This window comes from Hyla sarda, chromosome 4 (genome assembly GCF_029499605.1).
Source record: "Hyla sarda isolate aHylSar1 chromosome 4, aHylSar1.hap1, whole genome shotgun sequence".
Classification (NCBI taxonomy): Eukaryota; Metazoa; Chordata; class Amphibia; order Anura; family Hylidae; genus Hyla; species Hyla sarda.
Window position 1 is genome coordinate 309,593,546 of NC_079192.1, and position 11,209 is coordinate 309,604,754.

The window sequence follows — 11,209 nt, forward strand, 5'->3', positions numbered from 1 at the left end:
CAACAACAATTTAACTTTTCCGTGGGTGGGAATCGGCCACAGCTTTATTTATAAAATTACTTGTATAAATAACAATTTAACTGTAACAAAGACACCGATTGGCTTCTTACCAACCCAAGAGGTTCTGCCACACTGTCCTGTGTGGAGGTCTACCCCGGGTTGACCCCGCTTTCACCGTCTTCTTACCGCCACGGAGGAGACCAGTTAGCCCTACACTGGGCTCCGACCCCCACCCAAGAGAAACTGGATAGCCAACACTTGGGGCCACCTCAGCCCCCCGGCACACCCAAAACATTTCCTCTCCAGGAAATCCGCCCAACACATTTCCCATCCAGGAAATCCGCTCAACACATTTCCTCTCCAGGAAATCCGCCCAACACATTTCCTATCCAGGAAATCCGCTCAACACATTTCCTCTCCAGGAAATCCGCTCAACACATTTCCTCTCCAGGAAATCCGCTCAACACATTTCCTCTCCAGGAAATCCGCTCAACACATTTCCTCTCCAGGAAATCCGAGGTACCTGCCACCAGGACCATTTTTTTAATTTTTAATTTTTTTTTTTTTTTTTTAAATTTTTTTTATTTTTTTTTTATAATTTTAAATAACCCATGTGAACTTCCCTCTCAGACTCGCCCATACACCGAAGAGTGCTGCAGCACTCGCACCACCTTGCGGAAAGCCGCTCTTAAAACAAAAACACACATGGGAAAGATCAAACTGGGCGAAAATAGCAACATAACATGCAGAACGCCCGCGCCCCACGTGCAGCGCTACCCTCTCCGGAAACCCCATCCACCTCCGCCGGCCCCGATACAAAAAGAGAGCAAATCCCGAACTCACAAAACAGTCATGGAGCACGAGCTGCGTCTCCCGGATCGCCTAAACAGTCTCGGACCGAAGGGCCTTTTTTTTTTTTTTTTTTTTTATTGTATTTTATTTTTTTTATTTTATTTTTTATTTTTTTTTTATTTTTTTAAACTTATTCCATGAAACGCAAAAAATAGGCACCCAAAAACACGGACACCCAAGTCCCATGGAAGGAGACGAGGAGAAAGAAAAAGTGCCCCATCCACATAGCCCTGAAAAAAGCTAGCGCAAAATCTGGGATCAGAAAAATTACGCAAAACGAAAACCAAAAACCCGACCCGCAGCCGCCACCAAGCGACCCAAAAATGATAGGAAAAAAACGGTCGCCGACAGCAAGGCCACCCACTCGTGGGCCCAGCCCCTAGGTATACACCACCTGCAAAGCAGAAAGAAAATCACCCCCTGCCATGTGCCGTGCGCCAACCGCACCCCACTGGATCGCAGCACAGCGGGAAAGCCAACCAACTTTTTTATTATTTTTTTTTTTTTTTTTTTTTTTTTTTTTTAGGTGATTCACATTAACAGGTGAAGATCCCAGCATCACATACTCAGAATGTTATTTGGATACACTGAGAACACTGCCCAAATCTCGAAACTCCTAGGAGAGGTGACACAGCAGATAACTTCCGTTATCACATCCTATTAAAACGAAACAGTAAATCAAACATCAGAGCCTAATAAGGTTACATCAAGGGGCATTCCAGGTATGGAAACCAATGTTTTTATTTTTTTTTATTTTTTACGTTTTTATCCGCCGTCCACAGACCCTCTGGAACCTCCGGGACCCTCCTCGACTGTAGACATCCCTGCCTCCACACCAACACTAACCACTCGCAAGCGCCGTACCGTGAGTGCGACCAAACCGCAGGAGCCACCAAAGCGGACCAAGAAGTACACCACTCTCACCAAGGACCCACGGGCCGGCCGCACAAGCAACCCTCCGGAACTACAGCCAGAGAAAACGGGACAAAACGTCAACACCCAAAAACCGACCCCAGGGAGCGTAGCCCTGAAAGAAATCGTAACTCCAAACAGCGAAGCACTAGATGCAACAGGCAGAGCACAGGAAGAAAACACGCCCCCTGATCACTCAAATCACACACCAGAAAAGAAGAAAAGCATCACAAAAGTAGCGCGCAACCAAGCACAGGGGCCATGCCAACCCACACAGTAACGTTACAAGTCTAAAACATGAGCTGCCGAAGCAAGCACCCAAAGTCCCACAACCAACACCAAGGGAAAAGCTCAAACAAAACCCCAAGCATGGCAGAAACCCACCGCAGCACCACTGGAAAACCAAACACCACACCAACAACCGACCAAACCAGCCACAACAGAGAACAGAGCGAGCTCCTCGTGCGCTGCAATGGGGAACTGAAAGCAGGCCAGTCCACTGCCCAACTCCTGAAAAAACCCCAACCAACCGAAATGCCAGCCCATAGCGTACCAGGGGCACATATGCGGGGGCACAAATATCAGACACTCTCGGTGGCCAGAGACAACCTGCAGGAAAAAACTCCGCCCAGAACCATATTCCATGCGGAACATACAGTAAACCAGCAAGGACCGGAACAGGGGCACCTAGCGAGCCCCGAGGAAACCAAAACAGAGAAAACGCAAACACTCCCCGTACACAGGAAAACTGCAGACCAACACCACACGGCATGCGGAAGACTACAACAAACCACACCCTAACAAGCGTAGAGCACAGGAGAATCCCCCTCTGGAAAAACCACCACAAACAGAAGAACCCACAAGGAAAGACAAACTGAAACCCAAGCAAAACCTACCCACCGCCACATCAGCTAAAGCACCCAGCACGACATACAGGAGTCCCATGCCTACCAGAGATCGGGAGCAAAACAGGAGAAAACATCAGACAATACACTAGGACAAACAGAGCAGCGGAGAGGGACTACAGCTAGTGACGGAGAGAAACACCAAACCAAGGGGGGAGAAAACCAAAAGAAACAAAACCGTAACTGGGTGCCACCGATTCAGGATAAGGAACAAGCCTCAGGAGCTAAGTAACATCTACATTGGCCGGAAATTGAACCCAGGCCTCCCGCGTAGCGGCAAGAATTCTACCACAAAACCCGGTCATCCAGAGCGTAAGGCCAAAAGACCACTCACCTAAGTGAGCACCGCAGAAAATGATACCACACCAAAGCACCCCGTCAAGAAGAGACGTACCCAACTCACAACCAGAGACCAACATAGACATACACCTATATCCGAGACCCAAACCCACCAAACACACAGGAACAAACGGCGGATACTACCCTGAACAGCCATAAGCACACGAACCGGGGAAGGAGAGGGCACCAACCCAACCTAGCCAGCTGAAGACAACTGGCCTGCCAAAGCCCCAAGAGCAGGCACGAAAATAGAGCCACCACTGCCCCCCGCAACAGAAAGCTCACTAAGTCCAGAAGATGGAGAAGGCACAAAAGATGGAGGAACCACTTCACCACCGCAGGCGTGGGACAAGGCACGCTGGAGACCACCTGGTTGTGGGTACTCTGCCGCCGCCCGGAATGGCGCCGGGAAACCAGCAGCAGAGGAGAGGTGATGGAGGGTTTGGGGTGCAGTGGCTGCAAGAACCACGCGCCGTGATCTGAAGTTTACAGCGGTACCATTGTCGTGTCAATTAGAGTTGTGATTATTTATTCATTTTTTTTTTTTTTTTTTTTTACGTATAAAAAGCGACCAAAATACGCTATATGGGACTGTAGAATATATATATGTAATTATTAATTTGCGCTTACACCGCAAACCATGCAATCCAATGAGGATGTATAACTTGATAGTTCGGACATTGACGCACGTGGCCTTTGATCCCCCATGCGTATGTGCAGTGAAATCTATATAGTTTGTACTTTTTCATATCATTGTAATTTATTATTTATAATTTTTTATTTATGTATTTATATATTTATTTATTTATTTATTTATTTTTTTAATTCATTTATGTATTCATGAATTTTTATTTATTTTTTCATTTATTTTTTTGGCGCGTACGCCATTGAAGGAGTACTGCAAACGAAGATATATTTAAATAGTACGGACATGTACGCAAGCAGCGATACCGTATAGGTGTATATGCTTGATGTAATACAGATATTTATATTTTATTTAATTATTTTATTTTATTTATTCAGTTATTTAGTAATTTATTTATTTATTTATTTATTTATTTATTTTTTTTTATGTATGGGGGGGGGGGGAGTAGTGATCCAACGTTTAATGGCAAGGGTTAAATTGATCTTCATAATTTTTTTTTTTTTTTTTTTTTTTTTTTGTGTGTGTGTGTGCAATGCTATAGCTCCCATAGGGAGCCACAACACCGCACACACAGTACCTAACACAGATCACTTGCCATGTGTTAACATGGCAATGATCTGGGTCATCAGTGATTGATTGCTCAAGCCTGAATTTCAGGCTTGGAGCAATCAATCCACGAGCGGACGCGCAGGAGGCAGGTAAGTGACCCTCCTGCTGCGTTCCAGCTGATCGGGACATCGCGATTAATCGCGATGGTCCCGATCAGCCCGACTGAGCAGCCGGGACTCCCGTAGATACATTCAGATGCGGCGATCAACTTTGATCGCCGCATCCAAAAAGGTAATGCCGGACATCTGCCCGATCGGCGATGTCCGGCATTAGCATGGGTCCTGGTTGCTAATAGCAACCGGGACCCCGCGGCTATGATGCGCGCTCGACTTGTGATCGCGCATAATAGCTGGGGACACGCAAATGGACGTTAATAAACGTCCATTTGCGCGAGCCCGCAAAGAACAGCAGCAGCCACCCAGGGGGCAGCCACCGCAGACGGAGAGGACAGTAACGGGGAAGGAGGCAAAGCGCGCTCAAAAGGAGCATGCATGAGAAAGGGGCTCGGGCCAGTTAAGAGGACTGAAGGAACGGGCAGAGAAAAGATGAAATGGAAGGGGCAGGAGATTAAAGGAACGGGCAGGGGATTAACGGAACGGGCAGGAGATGAAAGGAACGGGCAGGAGATTAACGGAACGGGCAGAAGATGAAAGGAACGGGCAGGAGATTAACGGAACGGGCAGAAGATGAAAGGAACTGGACAGGGAAGGGGATTAAAGGAACGGGCAGGACAGGGGGAAGGAGAGCGGGGCTGTGAGAGGTCCGCCAGCCTCCCGAACCCAACGCCAGGGTGCAACAGCCAGGGTGCAACAGGAGGGGAGGCCAGCTCAGCCACAAACGAGCATGCCAGCCCTCACCCTCCTGCTCCATCCGGGCCATAATATAAGGGGCAGATACATACCAACCGGCAGACAAAACTCCGGGTCCTGGGCAGATTGAGGGGGGAAGGGAGGCACCACACTATAAATACCCAGGGTAGGGCCTCTGAAAGCCCGGGAAACTATTAAACCCCTGATTGGTGCACTCCTTCCCCCCTACCCATGGGACATACCACTGTAGCCACTGGCAAGTTTTACAGGCGGGGGAGGGGGCTAAAAAACCTTGCCTGTATATTTCTTAACCCCTTAACTGCTCACCAGTCAGGGGGCAAGCTAGTTATGCACAGCTTGCCCCTCCAGAATTAGCGTTAGGTCTCGCACCAATTTGAGAAACCTTGGCGTTGGTGTGCGGGCTCTGGTGTGTCCTTCATATAAGGATACACTGGCGAATGTCTCAATTTTAACATCAGTGTTGAGGGATAGCCAATGTATTGTTTACATCTACCACAGTAGTGCACCGATATTCCTATATATACATATATATATATATATGTGTATATATATATATATATATATATATATATATATATATATATAGCATTGAAGCTGCATACAGAAGTGGGGCCTCTTGTTTATCTCTGGACTCCCTGCTCCTTGTCAGATACAAAAACTTTTTATATGTTGTATATCTTGGCATAACATTAATCTTTCTAATATACTTCATAAGAAATTCAGAGGAGTGCTATCAGACAGGAGAGAGCACAGAGGAATACTATGAGACAGGAGAGAGCACAGAGGAGTCCTATCAGACAGGAGAGAGCACAGAGGAGTGCTATCAGACAGGAGAGAGCACACAGGAGTACTAACAGACAGGAGAGAGCACAGAGGAGTCCTATCAGACAGGAGAGAGCACAGAGGAGTGCTATCAGACAGCAGAGAGCACAGAAGAGAGCTATCAGACAGGAGAGAGCACAGAAGAGTACTATCAGACTGCAGAGAGCACAGAGAAATACTATCAGACAAGAGAGATCACAGAGGAGTACTATCAGACAGGAGAGAGCACACAGGAGTACTGTCAGACAGGAGAGCACAGAGGAGTACTATCAGACAGGAGAGAGCACAGAGGAGTACTATCAGACAGGAGAGAGCACAGAGGAGAACTAACAGACAACAGAGAGCACAGAGGAGTCCTATCAGTCAGGAGAGAGCACAGAGGAGTCCTATCAGACAGGAGAGAGCCCAGAGGAGTGCTATCAGACAGGAGAGAGCACAGAGGAGTACTATCAGACAGGAGAGAGCACAGATGAGTACTATCAGCCAGGAGAGAGCACAGAGGAGTACTATCAGACAGGAGGGAGAACAGAGGAGTACTATCAGACAGGAGAGAGCACAGAGGAGTCCTATCAGACAGAAGAGAGCACAGAGGAGTACTATCAGACAGGAGAGAGCACAGAGGAGTCCTATCAGACAGGAGAGAGCACAGAGGAGTACTATCAGACAGGAGAGAGCACACAGGAGTACTAACAGACAGGAGAGAGCACACAGGAGTACTAACAGACAGGAGAGAGCACAGAGGAATACTATGAGACAGGAGAGAGCACAGAGGAGTCCTATCAGACAGGAGAGAGCATAGAGGAGTGCTATCAGACAGGAGAGAGCACACAGGAGTACTAACAGACAGGAGAGAGCACAGAGGAGTCCTATCAGACAGGAGAGAGCACAGAGGAGTGCTATCAGACAGCAGAGAGCACAGAAGAGAGCTATCAGACAGGAGAGAGCACAGAAGAGTACTATCAGACTGGAGAGAGCACAGAGAAATACTATCAGACAAGAGAGATCACAGAGGAGTACTATCAGACAGGAGAGAGCACACAGGAGTACTATCAAACAGGAGAGCACAGATGAGTACTATCAGACAGGAGAGAGCACAGAGGAGTACTATCAGACAGGAGAGAGCACAGAGGAGTCCTATCAGACAGGAGAGAGCACAGAGGAGTACTATCAGACAGGAGAGAGCACAGAGGAGAACTAACAGACAGAAGAGAGCACAGAGGAGTCCTATCAGACAGGAGAGAGCCCACAGGAGTGCTATCAGACAGGAGAGAGCACAGAGGAGTACTATCAGACAGGAGAGAGCACAGAGGAGTACTATCAGACAAGAGAGAGCACAGAGGAGTACTATCAGACAGGAGAGAGCACAGATGAGTACTATCAGCCAGGAGAGAGCACAGAGGAGTACTATCAGACAGGAGGGAGCACAGAGGAGTACTATCAGACAGGAGAGAGCACAGAGGAGTCCCATCAGACAGGAGAGAGCACAGATGAGTACTGTCAGACAGGAGAGAGCACAGAGGAGTCCTATCAGTCAGGAGAGAGCACAGAGGAGTCCTATCAGACAGGAGAGAGCCCAGAGGAGTGCCATCAGACAGGAGAGAGCACAGAGGAGTACTATCAGACAAGAGAGAGCACAGAGGAGTACTATCAGACAGGAGAGAGCACAGAGGAGTACTATCAGACAGAAAAGAGCACAGAGGAGTACTATCAGACAGGAGAGAGCACAGAGGAGTGCTATCAGACAGGGGAGAGCACAGAGGAGTACTAACAGACAGGAGAGAGCACAGAGGAGTCCTATCAGACAGGAGAGAGCACAGAGGAGTGCTATCAGACAGCAGAGAGCACAGAAGAGAGCAATCAGACAGGATAGAGCACAGAAGAGTACTATCAGACAGGAGAGAGCACAGAGAAATACTATCAGACAAGAGAGATCACAGAGGAGTACTATCAGACAGGAGAGAGCACACAGGAGTACTATCAGACAGGAGAGCACAGAGGAGTACTATCAGACAGGAGAGAGCACAGAGGAGTACTATCAGACAGGAGAGAGCACAGAGGAGAACTATCAGACAGCAGAGAACACAGAGGAGTCCTATCAGTCAGGGGAGAGCACAGAGGAGTCCTATCAGACAGCAGAGAGCCCAGAGGAGTGCTATCAGACAGGAGAGAGCACAGAGGAGTACTATCAGACAGGAGAGAGCACAGAGGAGACCTATCAGACTGGAGAGAGCACAGAGGAGTACTATCAGACAGGAGAGAGCACAGAGGAGTGCTAGCCGACCCTCACTTACTGGACAAAGCCATGATTTTGTAAGCCATGATTTCTATAGAAAGTAAATAAAATTTTCTTCTGAAGTATTTTGAAGGTTAATGTTTTGCCAAGATGCACAACATATAAAAAGTTTTTGAATCTGACAGTGCCCATTTAAAGGAGTCGTCACATACAGAATTGTACAAGAGCAGAATGTTTACAAATAAATAGTACATAAAGTACTCTCTAAAAATAAAAAAAAAAGGGAATGTATATCAAGTCTGCAACAGCTGCAGACTGATTGTGAATTTTGACTTCCCCATTGAATTCAATGGGAAAAATCTGCAGTAAATCTGCACTTTATTCAACGTGACAATTGACATGAATTTAAAGGGGTACTCCGCTGGAAAAAAAAAAAAATATCAACTGGTGCAAGAAAGTTATACAGATTTGTAAATTACTTCAATATAAAAATCTTAAGCCTTCCAGTGCTTATCAGCTGCTGCATGTTCCAGAGGAAATTGTTTAGTTTTTTCCAGTGTGACCACAATGCTGCTATCACCTTTAATATTTTTAAATAGATATAATTTACAAATCTGTTGTTACAAATATTTCTGGCAACATTTATTTGAATTACCGTATTTATCGGCGTATAACACGCACTTTTTAGGCTAAAATTTTTAGCCTAAAGTCTGTGTGCGTGTTATACGCCGATACACCCCCAGGAAAGGCAGGGGGAGAGAGGCCGTCGCTGCCCGCTTCTCTCCCCCTGCCTTTCCTGGGGTCTAGAGTGCTGCTGTCGGCCCTTTTCACCCCCTGGTTAGCGGCGCCGCTGCCCGTTCTGTCCCCCTGACTATCGGTGCCGGCGCCGATAGCCAGGGGGAGAGAAGGGGCAGCGGCACCCATTGCCGGCGCCGCTGCCCCGTTGCCACCCCCCCATACCTGGTGGCATAATTACCTGAGTCCGGTCCGCGCTGCTCCGCTGCTCCAGGCCTCCGTAGTGCGTCCCCGGCGTCATTGCTATGCGCTGAACGGCGCGGCGCTCTGACGTCATGCGCCGCGCCGTGCATAGCAATGACGCCGGGGACGCACTACGGAGGCCTGGAGCAGCGCGGACCGGACTCAGGTAATTATGCCACCGGGGATGGGGGGAGGCAACGGGGCAGCGGTAGTCAGGGGGACAGAACGGGCAGCGGCGCCGATAACCAGGGGGTGAAAAGGGCCGACAGCAGCGCTTTAGACCCCAGGAAAGGCAGGGGGAGAGAAGCGGGCAGCGACGGCCTCTCTCCCCCTGCCTTTCCTGGGGGTATATCGGGGTATACACGCGCACACACGCACCCTCATTTTTTCATGGATATTTGGGTAAAAAACTTTTTTTACCCAAATATCCGTGGTAAAATGAGGGTGCGTGTTATAGGCCGGTGCGTGTTATACCCCGATAAATACGGTATTTGAAAACATTTGTTTTCCACCAGAGTACCCCTTTAAAACCCGATTTTTTTTCTGCAATGGGTAAGATTTACCAAGTCTCATCCACTTTGCTGGTACTGAAAATGCTGCAGATTTTAGCCTAACTCAGTATAAGAACACCTTCACCTATGACGACAGTGAAATGCTTCTCCACGAGAATTTCCTTCTGAGTTATTTTATAATCCTACTAGCTGAGTACCCGGCGTTGCCCGTTTTTTCCTTCCCAATCCTTGTTGTGAAGGAAAATCCACAAAGGAGGAAGCTTTTGACTTCATATCCCATCCCCATATATTGTTGTCATATCCCAATCCCATATCCCGTCCTCATGACCTCCTATCCCAACCTCCTATCCCGACCTCCTATCCCGTCCTCCTATCCCGTCCTCCTATCTCGACCTCCTAACCTGATCTCCTATCCCGACCTCCTATCCCGCCCTCTTATCTCGACCTCCTATCTCGACCTCCTATCGCGACCTCCTATCCCGACCTCCTATCTTGACCTCCTATCCTGACCTCTTATCCTGACCTCTTATCCTGACCTCTTATCCCGACCTCCTATCTCGTCCTCCTATCCCGTCCTCCTATCGCGACCTCCTATCCCGACCTCCTATCCCGACCTCCTATCCCATCCTCCTATCCCGTCCTCCTATCCCGTCCTTCTATCCCGACCTCCTATCTCGACCTCCTATCCCGACCTCCTATCCCGACCTCCTATCTCGACCTCCTATCTTGACCTCCTATCCCGACCGCCTATCCCATCCTCCTATCTCCACCTCCTATCCCCACCTTCTATCCCTTCCTCATATCCCGTCCTCCTATCCCGTCCTCCTATCTCGACCTCCTAACTCCACCTCCTATCTCCACCTCCTATCTCCACCTCCTATCCCATCCTCATATCTCATCCTCCTATCCTGACCTCGTAACTCTACCTCCTATCTCGACCTCCTATCCCGATCATCCCATCCTCCTATCTTTACCTCCTATCTCAACCTCCTATCTCGACCTCCTATCCCGACCTCCTATCCCGTCCTCATATCCCAAACTGTAAGATGTGTACCAGGTATTGAAATATCTCCAGCCGTACGGATGTTATGTGAGAACATACATTTCCCATTGATTTGCATGGGACTTTAAACAAAAACCATGCCCCTGGCAAATGGGGGGGAGTAAGGGTTAAATCACCTAATCCTTGTTGGGGAGGAAAATCAACAAAGGAGGAAGCTTTTGACTTCATATCCCATCCCCATATATTGTTGTCATATCCCAATCCCATAACCCGTCCTCATGACCTCCTATCCCGACCTCTTATCCCGTCCTCCTATCCCATCCTCCTATCTCGACCTCCTATCTCGTCCTCCTATCCCGACCTCCTACCCCGTCCTCCTATCCCGTCCTCCTATCCCGTCCTCCTATCTCGACCTCCTATCCCAACCTCCTATCCCGCCCTCCTATCCCGACCTCCTATCCCGTCCTCCTATCCCATCCTCCTATCCTGTCCTCCTATCCTGACCTCTTATCCTGTCCTCCTATCCCGTCCTCCTATCCCGTCCTCCTATTCCGACCTCCTATCCCGT